Raw genomic sequence first — 18,343 nt, 5'->3', positions numbered from 1 at the left:
GCAGCATCGCGCAGACACTCTTGCTAGTTTTTAATCTAAAAGCCTAGAAATCATAAGAAAACAAATGTTGAGCTGACAGTAATCTCAGACATCAATTTCTAACAAAAATTTGACCATAAAAATGTAAAACCATCTCTCAATCAGTATTTTTCATCTTATATTCAAGTGACCTGCTGCCATGGCTATAAATTATTTAGGAGAAATCATTTTTCTACTAAAAAAAAATAGAAACGAAGAAAAGGTAGAAGAACATGAATACATGCATACCTTAATTCTAAAAACAAAGAGGGAGCCATTTTTCACCAAGCTCTTCCTGGCAGGAGGAACAACAGACTGAGAAAAACAAATCATGGATTTGCAATATAAAACTTCATTCTTCATGTATAAATTCAGGGTGTGTGTGTAAAGCTGCTCACTTTAGATTCAATTGGGGTTTCATAAAAAATTGTTGTTAATCACATCTTATGGTGCTGAATCACGACTTTTTCCTCCCGTCTTATGGATTTATGTATTTTTCCCAGTGAATTCAAAATGAAATCAGAATAACGGATTTAGTATAAACAAATTGATGAAATTTTTATTTGGATGTCCGTGTTGGTCCTGTTTTTTATGTGCATGGTGTGCATGACTTGTGTATGGCTTGTTTGTAATATTTTGGTTCCAAGATTAACAAAATGGGTTATTTTTTTCTATTTCCCTAAAATATAATAAATGAGATTCAAAAACAACCAAAAACCCATATTTTAGAAATCAATTTCGGTAGCAACCCCCGTGGTTCTTGCTAAGATATATATATCTACAGAGATAAAGCCTTACCTCACCTCACCTCAAAAAGAATGGCACCATTATATTTGTAGGGTAAAGTCACCATCTTCTGGAAACTTGAAAGCGGTATAGGTTCCCGCCCCAATGAGCGCCCCAAGAAATGGTGCAGTGAGGTAGACCCATATGGCTTTGTAATTGTTTGCAGCTATGGCTGGCCCTAACGTTCTCACTGGTTCATTGAAGCTCCTATTGTTTCCCTGCACAATTGTGAAAAAGAAACAAAACGTTTCAAGAGATCATCCTAAAAGAGAATTGTGTCTGGCATCCTTTTATATATAAACTTGCTGAATTCTTGTTTCTACATAAGTTTAAGAATGCATTCTTTTTTCCTGTGAACTGTGTGATCCAAGTGTTTAACATCTGATATGGCATATAACACCTCAATTTATGTTAAAAAAAAACCTAAAAATTAAGCATAAAATCTTTCACTTCAAATTCCATAGTGATACAGTCCTCTTAGGGCTGTAGAGAATTGGAAAAGGTAGAACAAAATGCAAGTTTGGAATACAGAGAAGCTTGACAGCCAACTCGATGGTAATAATTTCATTCAAATCAGACTTTTCCTCCAACATCCCAGGTACGAGTTATTTATACAATAAAAGGAACATAAACTAGTACATGAAATAAATAGAGAAACCCAATATACATAGCAGTTTTAACATTATTAGCCTTGTTAATCTTGGAATCTGATGGGTTTTGTAACCACCCTCCTAGGACGTTCCTTGGCAATAGAATACTCATTAGATGATGCCCCTTTTGACTTTAATTCTATGTGTGACTCCTCAGATGATCCTTGATCACATAAAAATCAAACTTCTGAAACAAAATATCCTAGAAAATCAACGACACGATCTCGCGGGAGATTATTTTATTCAACAAAAACGAAGGATTTGAGAGAAAACAGGACGCGACGAAGACGGATAAAAACGAAATGAAGGAAGCAGAAAAACGGGAAGCCAAAGGTAAAGCAAAACAAATGAGTTGAACCAGAGAAACGAAGGATGAAAGACATGTGGCTATCATGGGCAAAACAGACATTCCACTGCACAAAAGAGAACATAAAATGGTAATGCCAGAAGAAGCGGAGGGCATTTCCGCCCTTTCACTGTTCATTAACAGTGAAAAACAGTGCCGGGGAACTGGGTTTTAGTATATGTATAATTTGAAGTTAGATTTTCATTAAAAATGTTTTTAGCTACATTTTATGGAGTAGATGTAACACACGTTGAGATGCTGTCCTTTTCAATTATAGCATGGATCACACAAGGAGGGAGATCGGGGGAGGGGAGGGGGGGCGAGGGAGATCACATTTGAAGCTAGTTTTCATTAGAAACGTTTTTAGCTATGTTTTGTGGAGCAGATGTAACATGCGTTGAGATGATGTCCCTTTCAACTATAACATAGATCACACATAGAGAGAGAGAGAGAGAGAGAGAGAGAGAGAGAGAGAGAGAGAGAGAGAGAGAGAGAGGGAGAAATATATATAGATGTTAATTCAGTAGCACATTTGAAGCTAGTTTTTCATTAAAAACGGTTTTAACTAGGTTTTGTGGAGCAAATGTAACACGCGTTGAGATGTTGTCCTTTTCCACTATAGCATGGATCACACAGGGAGGGAGAGCGAGGGGGGGGGGGGTTAGAGAGATATAGGGATTAATTCAATAAAACGTTTGAAGCTAGTTTTTCATTAAAAACCTTTTCAACTATGTTTTGTGGAGCAGATGTAACACGTGTTGAGATGCTATCTCTTTCAACTATAGCATGGATCACACAAAGAGAAAGGGAGAGAGATATAGAAATTTTAATTTTGTAACACGTTTGAAGCTAGTTTTTCATTAAAAAAGTTTTTAGCTATGTTTTGTGGAGTAAATGTAACACGTGTTGAGATGTTGTCCCTTTCAACTATAACGTGGACACATAGGGAGGGAGAAGTGGGGTTGGGGGTGATAAACCTACATTTCCTCCAGGTCAGCACACCACTCCATGTCAGCAATCCATGCAGTTCGATCTACCTGAGTCATGTGCTGCTAAGCCATGTGCTGCTGACTTGACCTGAGTCATGTGCTGCTAAGTCATGTGCTGCTGACTTGAAATGATTACTCTAAATGGAAGCCATGAGACCTTGTCGAAGATGCTGATGAAGATGGACAGAAGAATATTGTATAAACTCACACAACTAGCAGCAAAGACTGAATTCAATTGAGTTGAGTTTATGAAATCAGTCTTTATAAACCTAGTTTAAATTCTTTCATGGTATCAAAGAGCTGAAAGTCTCACGACACAACCATTTTTTTTTCCATGGCTTCTCAATTTACTTCTCTTACCCTCCCAAATGCCTCCCATTTTCTCACCATCAAACTTGATCGTACCAACTACCCCCTTTGGCAAGCTCAAATGCTTCCACTTCTTCGTAGCCGAAACCTTGTTTCCTTTATCGATGGAACCAGTCCATGTCCTTCTGCATTCTTGAAAGATGCGGATGGTAACCTCACTGACGCAGTCAATCCTGCGTTTGAAATCTGGGTTCAACAAGATGCCACAGTCCTGTCGTGGATTAACTCCTCTGTTCACCCCACTATTCTTGCTGCCTTAATTGGGAAAACTAGCTCCCATTCTGCCTGGACGACCTTACGTGACCGCTATGCTTTGCAGTCCACCGGTCGTCTCCTTCAGCTTCGTAGTGAGCTGATGAATACTCATCGAGGTGACTCTTCCATTTCTGAATTCTTGGATAAGATTAATTGTCTTGCAGATACTCTTTCTCTCTCTGGTGCTCCCGTTTCAGATTCGGACATCGTTGCCATCATTCTTAATAATGTTGGTCCTGCTTATGAAAGCACGGTTGCCTCCGCCCAAGCCCATCACGAGGCGATTACGTACAGTGCTTTGGAAGCACTCCTTCTTGGTGCTGAACGCCGCCAGAAAATGCATTCTGCTTTCACTGCAGATACCGGCCCTACTGCATTTGCAGCCACCCATAATGGTGGTCGTCCATCTCCTCCCTTTAGAGGCCGTGGCTCCTCCTCCGGGCTTCGAGGTCGTGGCAATGGCGGTCGTAGCTCATTTTCCCGTCACGGATCATCCCATGGCTCTCCATCTCGCCAACCTGATGGCCTCCTTGGTCCTGCTCCCTCTCAGACCTCCTTTCCTAATGGCAGGCTTCAATGCCAAATTTGTACTCGCTATGGCCATTCCGCAATTGACTGCTACAACCGTCTTAACATGTCCTATGAAGGGCGCGTTCCAGCACCAAAGCTTCAGGCTTATGCTGCCAGTGCTCCCACCATCCAGAATTGGCTTTTCGATTCTGGAGCCAATGCCCACATAACTAATGATCCTGCTCAGGTGACGAATGCTCGACCATATCATGGTACTGATCAAGTGAATGGCGTCGTTGGAGGAACAGGTTTGAAAATCTCTCATGTTGGTAACACTTGCATTCGTACACCCCAAGCCCTTTTTCATCTCCCAAACACATTACTTTGCCCTAATGCATCCACTAATATCATTTCCATTCATCGCTTCACCACTGATAATAATTGTTCTCTAACTTTATTCCCACACGCCTATCGTGTTCAGGACCTTCACACGGGGAAGATGCTTTTCCACGGCCGGAGTAACAATGGATTCTACCCTTTCTCAACAGTTTCATCATGCACTAAAGGAGTCTCTGCATTCATAGGTGCTAGGGTGTCCAATTCCATTTGGCACTCTAGATTAGGTCATCCATCTTTTCATGTTTTGCAAAGTTTAATTTCTAGCAATAAGTTGCCTATCAATGGCGTTGTAACAAGAGCATTTTGTCAGTCCTGCCCTCTGGGCAAAAGTCACAAGTTACCTTTTAGTTTATCTAATTCAAAATCGTCATTTCCTTTGCAATTGGTCCATTCAGATGTATGGACTTCTCCTACTGTTTCAATTAATGGTTTTAAATACTATGTAGTTTTTATCGATGATTTCTCTCGATATTCTTGGTTGTATCCATTAAAATTCAAATCTGATGTCTTTTCTACATTTGTTGCTTTCAAGAAATTAGTTGAAAATATGTTTAATACCACTATTAAATCTTTTCAAACTGACGGGGGAGGTGAGTATCTTAGTAACAATTTCAAAGCTTTCTTGACTCATCATGGTATTCATCATCGCTTATCTTGCCCACATCATCCTGAACAAAATGGAATTTCAGAGCGTAAACATCGCCATCTTGTTGAAACTGGCCTCACTCTTCTTGCCCATTCCTCATTTCCCACATCCTTTTGGGATGATGCATTTCATACCGCCAATTATTTGATAAATCGTTTACCCACTAACGTTTTACATAATGACTCTCCCTTTCAAAAACTCTTTCACAAATCTTCTCAATATGATTTCCTAAAGGTTTTTGGGTGTGCATGTTTTCCATATTTTCGACCATATAATAGTAATAAACTTCAGTTTCGTTCCAAACGTTGTGTTTTTCTTGGCTACTCTTTAAATCACCAAGGTTATAGATGTCTTGACATGTCTACAGGAAATTTTTTTGTCTCGTCATGTTGTATTTGATGAAACTTGTTTCCCATATAAAGAATCCATTACTCCCGTGTCTCCATCACCAACCATTTCCACCGACACTATGACATTAGACATAGGTCCATCCCTCCCATACCGCCCACAGTCACCTCCCATCCCTCCTAACCCTACTCCACCACCTCTACCCTCAACCGTCACTCCCACGCCTACCCCTCCCTTAATATTACCTATCCCTACTCCCCCTATATCCACTCCTCTAGGACCCACGAATGCAAGTCACATTCCTTCTACATCCTCTTCTTCTCAGATGATCCTTGCACCTACTCATTCTATGACCACACGTGCCAAGGATGGGATTCACAAACCTAATCCCAAATATGCATTTACTTCTACTGTCACTAATCCTGTGCTTGAGCCTACTTGTTTTACCCAGGTTAACAAATCTCCAGAATGGCGCCAGGCCATGGCAGAAGAGTTTACTGCCCTCTTACGCACTGGAACATGGTCATTGGTTCCCTTTGTTCCCTCCATGAATGTGCTTCCCAATAAATGGGTATATCGGATCAAACGACATTCTGATGGTTCAATACAGCGGTATAAGGCTCGATTAGTCGCCAATGGCTATCACCAACAAGATGGTATTGATTATGACGAGACGTTCAGTCCGGTAGTTACTCATGCAACCATTCGCCTCGTCCTCTCAGTTGCTCTTCACTTCAACTGGCCTATCAGACAACTTGATGTTCATAATGCTTTCTTACATGGTTCTTTAGCAGAGGTTGTTTATATGCGGCAGCCTGTAGGATTTGTGGACTCTCAGTTTCCAAATCATGTATGTCGCTTGCACAAATCACTATATGGTCTCAAACAGGCACCCCGTGCCTGGTTTCAATGTTTCTCCCACCATTTTGAAGATCTAGGGTTTCAGGCATCCCTCGCAGATTCATCGTTGTTCACATATTTTAATGGGTCCACTGTCATTTACTTATTGATCTACGTTGATGACATCCTTGTTACGGGTAATAACCCTTCTCATATCTCTCAGCTTATTCAACAACTTGGTCAAAAGTTCTCCATGAAGGACTTAGGTCCTTTGCATTATTTTCTGGGCATGGAAATTCAGCGGACACCCACTGCCATGTATCTTACTCAATCCAAGTACATCCTGGACCTTCTCAAAAAGACAAATATGTGTGATGCAAAACCTCTCACCACTCCCGCTACCACTGGACGCAAGTTAAGTCTCTATGAAGGTGAACCTTTATCTGATGGCACACTTTTTCGGAGTATCGTTGGCGCTCTCCAATACCTTCTCTTCACGAGACCGGATATTGCTTTCGCCGTCAATCAGGTCTGTCAATATATGCATTCTCCCACCACTACTCACTGGGCTACTGTAAAACGCATACTTCGATACTTGAAAGCCACTCCTGATCACGGCATTGTTTATAAACCTAGCTCTCTCACCCTCACTGCCTTTGCTGATGCCGATTATGCCGGGGATCCTGACGATCGGCGCTCAACTGGGGGTTATTGCATTTTTTTGGGTGATAATCTCGTCTCTTGGAGCTCCAAGAAACAGCGCGGGGTGTCTCGATCCAGCACTGAGGCCGAGTACAGACAGCTGGCTTATACGGCAGCCACTTTATCTTGGTTCCGCCATATCTTTCGTGACCTGCACCTTTCTCTTTCTCCACCACGGTTGTGGTGCGACAATATCAGTGCCCTTGCTGTTGCCTCTAATCCTGTATATCAGGCGCGAATGCGACACGTTGAAGTTGACTACCACTACGTTCGCGAAAAGGTCGTCCGCAAAGAACTACAAGTTGGCTATGTTGCCACTGCTGATCAAATTGCAGACTTTCTCACCAAAGGTCTGTCCTCTCCTCGTTTCCGTTATCTACTCTCCAAGCTTCCCGTGCGTCCACGCCCGCTTCGCTTGCGAGGGCGTGATAAACCTACATTTCCTCCAGGTCAGCACACCACTCCATGTCAGCAATCCATGCAGTTCGATCTACTTGAGTCATGTGCTGCTAAGCCATGTGCTGCTGACTTGACTTGAGTCATGTGCTGCTAAGCCATGTGCTGCTGACTTGAAATGATTACTCTAAATGGAAGCCATGAGACCTTGTCGAAGATGCTGATGAAGATGGACAGAAGAATATTGTATAAACTCACACAGCTAGACAAACACTTTCTGGTAGTTGTTTATTGCATGCGTGGCCTTTATTATTGCATGCGTGTATGTAAATCTTGTATAAAGAACATGCTGCTGTTGAAGAGCAGCAAGGACTGAATTCAATTGAGTTGAGTTTATGAAATCAGTCTCTATAAACCTAGTTTAAATTCTTTCAGGGGGGGGGGGGGGGAGAGAGACATAGAGATTTTAATTCAGTAAAATGTTTGAAGCTAGTTTTTCATTAAAAACCTTTTCAGCTATGTTTTGTGGAGCCGATGTAACACTCATTGAGATGCTGTCTTTTTCAACTATAACATGGATCACCCTAAACCTTGTTTGTCGATCCCGTGCCCATATAATTAAGCCTACTAAAAATTATGGTCTTTGCCATAAGCCGATAAATAATGTGGTCTCCGAAGGCCCTGTAGTGAAACAAGGAGCAGCAAGTCCTCTGAAGTTAGTTTCGAAAGACGGTGTTTCTTCTTGTTGAAATTATATATATATATATATGTGTGTGTGTGTGTGCGCGCGCGCGCGCGCGCGCGTGCGTGTGTATGTCTATGTAGATGTATATAAATGCTTGAATAAAGTGATTTGGATTGTCAGTTTGTTCTCTACATATACTATCTATAAAAAGGGGAGATGTTTAATAGTCTGAGTTTTTCTTCTAGAGCATTTGATGAGCAGAATATCCCATTGCATTGAGAAAATGACCGGATGCCAAAGGCACACTTGGTTGAATAGAATAGTGTTTCAGTCATCGTTAGTAACATTTCCATTAACCCTCTTATTGCAGAGAAAAATCAAATCTAAGCTAGTTTCGCAGACAATAATTTTCAATCAAATTATACGACATCAAAGGAGTTTTGTTGCTGGACGTTCGTGCTTTACAACCATGTGTTCAGATTTTATAACAAAGTGACAAATTAAAAGAAATCACGGGCAATCAAGCAAAAAGACGCTACGCGAGGAATGAGAAGCATGGGCAGCCTGGCGGCATTTGCAGCCCGACCGTAATACATACAATCCAAACTACTTTATTTTGTTCATTTGTTGACAGTATGAATGGAATGCATACAATCCAAATTACTTTATTGAAACACAACTGCCAGTATATATAGGAAGCAGGCACTGGCTTGGAAACAATTTCAAAGGACTAGCTTCTTATTTTACTACATTTCTTGGGATGGGTATTCATGTTTTAACTAACAGAAGGGGAGAAATCCAAAGTTACAGGCTCATATATGCATCAATAAGGATATGGAATCAGGGCCGGCCCTGAGAAAATGGGGGCCCTAGGCGAGTTTTCGAGTGGGGGCCCTAAAGTTCTTTGACACCCAATTCATTGTACATTTATATGTATAAGAAAATGTTTCGTTAAATACATGAAAAAATTCATTTCTACATACAAAATTATTAGAATTCATATCCAAAGAAGAAAGATATGCAAACATTACTTAAATATTACTCATCTCGCATTTTTAGACGCAAATGTATTAATTCAGTTTACATAACTAAAATTCAATATTCAGTAAACAACAAATTGACAAAGAAACAAACTAAAATTCAAATTTTATCTACTACCCAACACAAAACGAGGCGCATAAAAAATAAAGTAAAATTCAACATCGAAACTTCAAATTATCTTGAACCAAAACTAGTTAGGAAGCAAAAGTAACCAACCTTGTTAAGTACACCCATAATCCATTTATCTTCTTGAAGGGATTTAACCACTTTATTAAGTGCATCCACAAGTTTGAACACTCTGATTTCGCATAAACAATATGCATTAAAATAAACAAATCATAAACCCTAGAATCGAAAATCCTAATTATATTTACAAACACAACACTCACAAATTAAATTATAGAAAAAGAAGCAGAAGAGAAGAGAAGCATTGATCGGGTACCTGACCTCTGTAAGTGGAGTGGGAAATAACCGATTCGCAAGCACATACTTGCAACCAAGAGAATGAGCATCAGCATTTCCGCTACAAGCAGAGAATCTGTTGGTGTCATAACTCGGAGCAAGTCAAAGGCGGTACCCATGCTTCAACACGCAACTTCCAAGTTGGTGACACTAAAAGAGCAAAGGGAACATCAGAGGCGCAAGCCTGTCATCAACCTAGCCTCGTTTGGGGGCACCAAAGCATAATTCAAATGAGCGGCGTTCTTCGACTTCAAATAATTCAAATGAGCGTTCCTTGTCACCAATTTTGGATAAGGACTCAAGCGCAAGATTGTACCGTAGATCATCAAGTAGCGACAGTCGCACAAAAACTACGCTGATACCCTCGATATCTGTAGAGAGTCTCATCCTTTGGCTGCTCAAGTTATGACCACGGGTGCCACCTCCATCGAAGAACAACTCGCACAGATGAACGAGGCGATAACAAAGCTGACCAGGACTATCAAGGAGAAGGACATGCAGATCACTATGCTCATGAGCAGGTTGGAGTTGCAGACCTTGACCCAAAGAAGAATAAGCATGACGAGGAGGAGGTGTGTTGTGTCGACAATGCTGAAGGGAAACAAAACCCAGAGTCCAAAGCGACGTCAATGTGCTCTTTTTCTATCCAACAACTTCAGAACATGATTGCAAACACCATTAGAGCGCAATATGAAGGTGCTTCATGAGATACACTGAAGTATTCCAAGCCATACACCAAACGAATTGATAGCTTTCGGATATTGACAAGTTACCAACCTACTATGTTCATGCAATTCGATGGGGAGGGTAATCCAAAGTAAAACACATCTCATTTCGTCAAAACTTGCAACAACGCTGGGATGGACGGAGATTACCTCGTGAAGCAGTTTGTTCAAAGCATAGTTAACAGTGCTCCTTTAATGAAATTTTCAAATGCCAAGTATACTCCTACATATTTTACAAAACTACTATATTTAACCCTAAATTATTCTCTTTAGCGAATCACATTAAATACCATATCATTTTTAGTCATTTAACATATTCACAACAGTTTTGTATAAAAATATTGTTTTTTTGTTAAAAGCACTTTTATAATAAAAGTTTACCAAATACTTAATAACTTTATTTTACAGCACTGTTTATTCTCATAGCACAACAGAAGCAGTTTTTTTTTTTTTTTAACACAGCAATACCAAACTAGCCATAAGGCTATACTCTTAGAATCACCTTATTTAAGCCCTTATCTCTAAAAGGCTCCCAAAGATAAGTACAAAAGTCATCCTATTCAACAAGACATCATAAAACATCGATATTCTAACAACAATGAAACCACATCATAGTGGCAATGGATCGATACAAATTGAAGCAACACTATCTTTCATCACCTTCCCCACATGTGTGAATCCATCTTCCTTTTTGTAAAGAAGATCAACTACTCTTGTTAAATTGAGAACGCGCATAAGAACATGCATTGACACAGAAGTTGGTCTAAAGAACTCCGCATTTATATCCTTCCACAAATCCATAATTTGTTTCTTAAAAACATCAACTGTCTCTTGCTCTGACACCCCATATTGCTTCATGTAGCAATCAACACTAGAAGCAGCATGCCCTCTCTCTTTCTCAAACTGCAAAAGTTAAATCCAAAATTATTATGTCTTAGGATCTTGTTGTATTGAAATAATCACACAAGAAGTTGATACAATGATACATACGTTTGTCGAAACAATGTCATTCATGAGCCTAAAAATGGTATTTGCAGCTCTAACAATTTTGGGGTCAGTGAACAACCACTCAAATGCTTCCTTTGTCACAACATCTCCCATGCCAAGTAAAGATATGGTTGTAAGAAAGGTGTAACTAATCGAAACTGTTGCAACGCGCATATACTCCTCCATACTTGGAACTCGTCCCTCGTGCAACCATCGGGCCTCATTAAAATAAGATCGAGCTTGATCTTTCATCTGACGAGCCAAGGCTATATACGTTAATTTACCAGGAAGAAAAATAGTTTAAAAGGAAAGTTCTGCATATGTTAAGGTACTACATACAGCTTGTATTGCATATGGAACTCGGTATGATCTTCCTTCCTTCGCCATCTCTGCCTCAATATCATTGTAGAGATTTAAAAGTGCATGATAAAATGTTTGCATATATTCCGGGAGTTCATCAATGTAATTGACATCCCACCTGAAGCGCTAGCATAACATCATCGTAATCATTGGAATAAAGTAGCAGTTTTTAATTATTTTTAACAAATAGTTATTATTTAAATATCTCAAACCTGTCAATCGCTTCAGTAAAGACTACGAGCTCTTCAAATGTACCAAATGCATCGTAGATATCATCCAATGTTGTCAGCAAGACACTTGCTTTTGTCATAATTTTTCTCCCAACAGAGTACTGGGGTTCAAAATACACTCCGACGATCCAAAAGTACAACTCTACCATCCTATCTCTTGCAAATGGCAGCTTCCTTTCAAAGTCTAGTGCTCTCCACTACCTAACCATATTACTTACCTATTAATTACTTCGAATTCGAAAGTTATATATATTTGGTGCCATCTTGCAAACGAATAAGATCATCTTAATTACCTAGTAATCTCTTGCAGCTCCTTTTTGTGCAAAAGCTGAACAAGATTGAAGTCTAACTTTGCAAGTTTCAGAAGAGAGACATTATGTGAAGCTTCTTCTTGGTAGATTGAAGTATAACGTCGCGCAGATAATCTCTCTAGACTTTTTCGCAGGGGTCTCTCTAGGGCTTGAGTTATTTGTGTAGCGAGTGGATTGCTTACACGGGTTGCTGCTGACTCAAGGTGAGTGGTGGTGAATACAAGAGCCTCTTCTAATATGTCTTCTCCATGCGCCCTCAGATGTGTTGCTTCATAAAAGCTTAGCATACCAGACACGTCATCAATCAAGCTTTCCTTGAAGCTACTACTTTTATCTTTGAAATTGGTGAATATGGCTGCATGATTTTCAGAAAATAGGGACACAAGAATTAAGAAAGTTTTAATGGTAACTTAAAATCAAATAATTAATTAAGTTAATTTGTTTACACCTACCACATGAAACATTATACCCGTGTTGTCTTAGCAGCCGGAAACCAAGAGCAACAGTGTATAGATCAACATCATTGTTGCCATGGTCACCATCAAATGTAGCATGCATACGTTCAAGTGCTTTCTCGATTTCTCTTTCAAAATGGTATGCCACGCCAAGGCGCTGGATTGCATCAATCAACTTTAGCTGAAGTGAAAAATCAGTTGCACTGGTTATCAATACTTCCCTCACAACTTTTTTGAGTTCATCAACCTGTTGTTGACTGTGAGCTTGAGTAATCTGCAAGACTGCAACAACAAATTATTTACAACAATAACAACAAAGCCTTTTCCCACTAAGTGGGGTCGGCTATGTGAATCCTAGAACGCCATTGCGCTCGGTTTTGTTCATGTCCTCCGTTAAATCCAAGTACTCTAAGTCTTTTCTTAGAGTCTCTTCCAAAGTTTTCCTAGGTCTTCCTCTACCCCTTCGGCCCTGAACCTCTGTCCCATAGTCACATCTTCGAACTGGAGCGTCAGTAGGCCTTCTTTGCACATGTCCAACCCACTAATTCCTAATCTTATCCTTTCTTGGAAGCCCACACCTCCAACGAAGCATCCTCATCTCTGCTACACCCATTTTGTGTATGTGTTGATGCTTCACCGCCTAACATTCTGTGCCATACAGCATCGCCGACCTTATTGCCGTCCTATAAAATTTTCCCTTGAGCTCCAGTGGCATATGACGGTCACATAACATGCCAGATGCACTCTTCCACTTCATCCATCCCGCTTGTATTCCATATATTCTGTCTTTGATCGGCTTAGGCGAAGACCTTTAGATTCTAACATTTCTCTCCAAAGGTTAAGCTTCGCATTTACTCCTTCCTGAGTTTCATCTATCAACCCTATATCGTCTGCGTAAAGCATACACCAAGGAATAACATCTTGAATATGTCCTGTTAACTCATCCATTACCAATGCAAAAAGGTAAGGACTTAAGGATTGTTGATGCACAAAATCAGTGAGGACTTTGGTACAACAGAAAGTATTAAGTTTGTGACATTCGCTAGATTGTTCCGGTCATTAGTGTGGATAAGTATGTAAAAGGATAGAGACAGGAGAGCAAACACAAGATGTACGTGGTTCACCCAGATTGGCTACGTCCACGGAGTAGAGGAGTTCTCGTTAATTGTGAAGGGTTTACACAAGTACATAGGTTCAAGCTCTCCTTTAGTGAGTATAAGTGAATGATTTAGTACAAATGACATTAGGAAATATTTTGGGAGAATGATCTCCTTTTATAGAAGAGAGTTTCTAGCTTTGTTCTGACATTGACATGTGTCGTGTTGTGATTGGCTTCCGATGTTGACACGTGTCGCGCTATGATTGGCTTCTGATGTCGACACGTGTCGCTCTGTGATTGGCCTCCTGGTTGGAAGAGAAGCTCCTCGGTTGGGGACTTGCAAGATCTAAGCCGCTGAGTAATCACGAAGCTTCTAAGTATCGAAGTGTGGTATCATCTTCACTTGCCTTATTTGTCTCATAGGTAGATGTGGCATCTTCTCTGGAAGTACTATTCCTCCGTCCAGGGGTGGTATTTTTAACTGGTGGAGATGCACAAGGTAATGTATCAATTTCACTTGAAGCTTACTTGTAGTTTCAGGCTTGGTTAAACGCGATACAAACCATGTAGTAGGAGTCCCCCAAGTCACTGAGCTAGGGGATCTGCTGAAAGAGGTGACAGACAAGGTAAGCAATTAGAGCTCCAAGCAATCAGTCCCAGATCAGAAGTTTGATTTAGAGTTCCAGCTGATTGTTCTCATTTTCCTTATCTTGCAGGCAGCATGAAGGATAAAGAGAAGAAAAAGAGATGAGATGATATGAGATACTTTTACTTTTGAAGAAGTAACTTTCCACAAGCTTATTCTTGAACTGGGCTGGTCTGGTTACCTCTAGAGTATAAGGCCGACTGAAGAATTTGAAGGTCAAAACAAGTCCATCAAATCTAGAGTACGTTCGACCCTACTGATATGGGATACTTTTGTTGTTGACAAAGTAGTGGAAGTATCGGCACGTGTTTTATTACGCTTGTCTCCACATGCTTCCTTGTATCCTTCTCACTTGCCCTATCTGTTCCTCAGGCAGATGTGGTATCTTCTCTGGAAGCATAAGATGTTGAAGATGAGTACTCGAGAGCAATGCCAGGTAAGTAATCAGGTAAGTGGTATCTTTCTCCTTATCTTGCAGGTAAGAACAAGGCCAAAGGAAAAGATAGGGAAAAAGCATGATATGAGATACTCTTACTTTTAACCCTGATGATATGAGATATTCTTGCTCTGGTGTAGCTTGTTTGCAGAGGTATTATCGGGGGAAAGAAAATTGAGTATTTCGAAAGGCTTCGTTGGGAGTGCCCTCTCAGATATGAGGAAGGGTTGAACATTTTTGCAGGTTTGCCTGTCCGTTGAGGATGGAGGTCGACATATATTGGAGTCTCCCTAACAACAAGTTGTAATGATATTCCTTTACCCTTCTTGGTCATAGCATTGTAGTGGGAGCTACTAGCTTCACGTGTTTTAACTCTGTCAGAGTACTTTGAAAAAGTGGTCTGTGGTATCTGGAAAGCTGATGTTGCGTGTGAAGATTACAGACAAGCTTTATCCAAGGAGATCTGACTCTCGAAGTTGAGAAAGCGATGCCTCTTTGGTTTTCGAACAAGCGATCCTGTCGGGGATCTGGCTCTCGAGATTCGAAGAACGGTGCCTCTTCGATCTTTGAGAAAGCAATCCTGCGGGGAGTTTGGCTCTTGAAATTTGGAGAGCGGTGTCTCTTTGATTTTTGAGAAAGTAATCCTGTTGGGAGTCTGGCTCTTGAGATTCGGAGGGCGGTGCCTCTTCGATTTTGGAGCAAGCAATCTTGTTGGGAGTGTTTTCTCGAATGTGAGTAAAGGTTGGGCATTTTTGCTAGTCTACCTTGCCACGGAGCACAGAGGTTGACACACAAGGACTTTCCAATTATCCAGCAGTGGTGCGGTTCCTTTACCCTTATGGGTAATAATATGGTAGCTAAATCTTCAAAATTTATGTGTCTAAACTTTGTTAGTGCTGTTTCTTTGCTATTCTTTTACCCTTCTTGGTTATAGCGATGTAGTGGGAGCTGCAAGCTTCACGTATCTAAACTTTGTCAGAGATCTTTAGCAAAGTTATATGTGGTACCCATGAGCTGATGTTGTGTGTGGAAAGTGGATGATTGAACAATAAGATTCACGTGCTTTCTACTTCACCAGAAATCTTCGACAGATTGTCCGTAATTTCCGCAAGGGTGAGTGTGCATGTGACAGGTGCTGACAAGGCTAAGAAAGCAGGTGCCTCTTCGATTTCTGAGATCGGCCCTCGTGGTCTCTGAGCAGCCCAACTTTTGAGAAAGCAAGCGCCTCTTCGATTTTTGAGATCGGCTCTCGTGGTCTTTGAGCAGCCTAGCTTTTGAGAAAGCAAACGCCTCTTCGATCTCTAAGATCGGCCCTCGTGGTCTCTGAGCAGCCCAGCTTTTGAGAAAGTAAACGCCTCTTCGATTTCTGAGCAGGCGCCTCTTCGATGTCTGAAGCTCCGTCGAGTGCAGATTTTTATAGAGGCTGGCATTAAGTTCCAAAGCACACTTGAATCTCCACCAGTATAAGCTCCCTTCTTGCACTTCTAAGATCTTGATTTATCCGACCTCTTCTTTCTTCAACACCTTTGAAAATATCTGGCCCTTCCGACCGTCGTTTTGACTTGAACCTTAGTGAAGAGGCAGCCGCGCCTTCTCCAGACAACATATGGTGCCCATCCTTCTTATCCCTTACTGGTCCTCTTACCGTTGGGGATTCTGTGATGAAGAATGATATGACCGCTGCGATGGTGGCCAGGAACATTCTCACTCTCAAAGATAACAGACTTCTTTCCAAACGGTCTGATGAGTTGGCTGTTAAGGATTCTCTGGCTCTTAATGTTCAGTGTGCAGGTTCTGTGTTGAATATGGCCCAACGCCTATTTGCTCGAACCCGCCAAGTTGAATCATTGGCGGCTGAAGTGATGAGTCTCAAGCAGGAGATTAGAGGGCTCAAGCATGAGAATAAACAGTTGTACAGGCTCGCACATGACTATGCTACAAACATGAAGAGGAAGCTTGACCAGGTGAAGGAATCTAATGGTCAGATTTTACTTGATCATCAGAGGTTTGTGGGTTTGTTCCAAAGGCATTTATTGCCTTCGTCTTCTGTGGCTGTACCGCGTAATGAAGCTCCAAATGATCAGCCTCCGATGCCTCTTCCTTCTAGGGTTCTGTCCAGTACTGAAGCTCCGAGTGATCACCCTCTGGTGCCTTCTCTTTCTGGGGCTCTACCGACTGCTGAGACTTCTCCTAAACAACCTTTGTGAATGCCCCCTCTTATTTGTTTATTTTGGAAATATCAATAAATAAGCTTTGCTTTATTTCAACGTATTGTGTTAAATACACCAAAGCCTTCTTCACTAAGTTCTTTGAATTTTTCTTTTGTTGAAGCTTGTATGTTGAAGCTTTGTGAGTGAAGCATGTAGGTTGAGGTAGTGTTCCCTTAATTTCTCGAGTGAGGAAAACTTCTCGGTTGAAGACTTGAAAAATCCAAGTCACTGAGTACGATCGGCTATATGAATCTTAGAACGCCATTGTGCTTGGTCCTATATCATGTCCTCCGTTAGATGCAAGTACTCTAAGTCTTTTCTTAGAGTCTCTTCCAAAGTTTTCCTAAGTCTTCCTTTACCCATTCGGCCCTAAACCTCTATCCCGTAGTCGCATCTTCTAACAGGAGCGTCAGTAGGCTTTCTTTGCACATGTCCAAACCACCGTAACCGATTTTCTCTCAGCTTTCCTACAATTTCGGCTACTCCTACTTTACCTCGGATATCCTCATTCCTAATCTTATCCTTTCTCGTGTGCCCACACATCCAACGAAGCATCCTCATCTCCGCTACACCCATTTTGTGTACGTGTTGATGCTTCACCGCCCAACATTCTGTACCATACAGTATCGCCGGCCTTATTGCCGTCTTATAAAAATTTCCCTTGAGCTTCAATGGCATACGGACGTTTTGAGAAAATTAAAGTCACGTGCAGAATTAGTTATAAGGCATATTTGAACCACATTATTGTTACGCTATTGTGAGGCTAAACCCACCTCTTCTCCCTTAGTGTAGATATTATTGTTTATTAGAAAAAATAACTAAAGTTTCCACCAAATTTGAAAACTCGCAAACGTAGATTTTCAAAAATGGAAAAGAAAAACCGCTGTGATGTTGTAGAAAGAAAATGTTCATGCATGCATAATATGTATATTACAATGTCTTGGGAAGCATCATAATTTATGAACTGATCTCCCCAAATGCTTGGGTGAAAATTTGCCGTCCGACGAGCAACTTCAGGCTTGGGATTTTGTGATTGAGCTTCTGCTGAACCTTGGATTAATGCCATGTCTTCCATGCTTTCCTGTTGGAAAATTTTAGTCAATTTGAAGAACAATGCGTGGACGATCATGTCTATATATAGGCAAGCAAATGTAGAATTTGATAACACTCAGATATTCATAAATCATGTGAAAAATCTGCAAAGTATGCAATAATTTAATGTCAGCGAACGGCAATGCTCCCTTCCACGTTTTATGAGTGGGAGCCTTTTATTCAGGGGTCACATAATTGCTGGGACGTTTAGTAGTTTGTCCTTTTCCAATTTAGGGCATTATTTCGATTAAGCCTAGCAATTTCTAACACGATCCGTTAATCCGATACAAAATGACACAAAATTAACAAGTTATCTGGTTAACTCGATAACAGAGAGGGTCATTATCGGA

General features: G+C 40.8%; 1 pseudogene; it reads right to left on the bottom strand.

The window, feature by feature from the left end:
- Positions 1-10,563: 10,563 nt before the first annotated feature.
- Positions 10,564-17,988, bottom strand: LOC103448608 ((-)-alpha-pinene synthase-like; annotated as a pseudogene).
- Between the last annotated feature and the right edge of the window lie 355 nt (positions 17,989-18,343).

This window comes from Malus domestica, chromosome 11 (genome assembly GCF_042453785.1).
Source record: "Malus domestica chromosome 11, GDT2T_hap1".
Lineage (NCBI taxonomy): Eukaryota > Viridiplantae > Streptophyta > Magnoliopsida > Rosales > Rosaceae > Malus > Malus domestica.
This window is presented reverse-complemented; position numbering and strand designations above follow the sequence as displayed.